The sequence below is a fragment of the Etheostoma spectabile genome, chromosome 10, assembly GCF_008692095.1.
Source record: "Etheostoma spectabile isolate EspeVRDwgs_2016 chromosome 10, UIUC_Espe_1.0, whole genome shotgun sequence".
Classification (NCBI taxonomy): Eukaryota; Metazoa; Chordata; class Actinopteri; order Perciformes; family Percidae; genus Etheostoma; species Etheostoma spectabile.
In genome coordinates this window covers 1,904,114-1,904,478 of record NC_045742.1, presented here as the reverse complement: position 1 = coordinate 1,904,478, position 365 = coordinate 1,904,114, and positions in this window count along the sequence as shown.

Sequence of the window (365 nt, the reverse complement as noted above, 5' to 3'; positions counted from 1 at the left end):
CCCCCCACAGGTGTTTTCATCGTTTAGACCTTTTGTCAAGACTGTGTGTGCAGGTACAGACAGCTGTGTAATATCTAATGTACATCATTCCTACTTAAGGCCCTCTGATAAGACCTCTGCACAGGTTGAAGTTGTGTAGATCTATGTTGTTAACTAACTATGTGTTTTCTTTTACAAATGAATTGTCCTGTTTTTTCTTTTTTTTCTTTTCTTTTTGTTTCTTCTTGTTTTTATATACAAAATGCTACTATCCTGTGTCTTTTTTACTGTAACTCCAACCTGCCTGTAGGACTGCAGATGGAAATCAGCCCTCGGGCTACAATCTGTCTCATTCACGTGTACTGTTGTGCAGGTTCATCAATGTG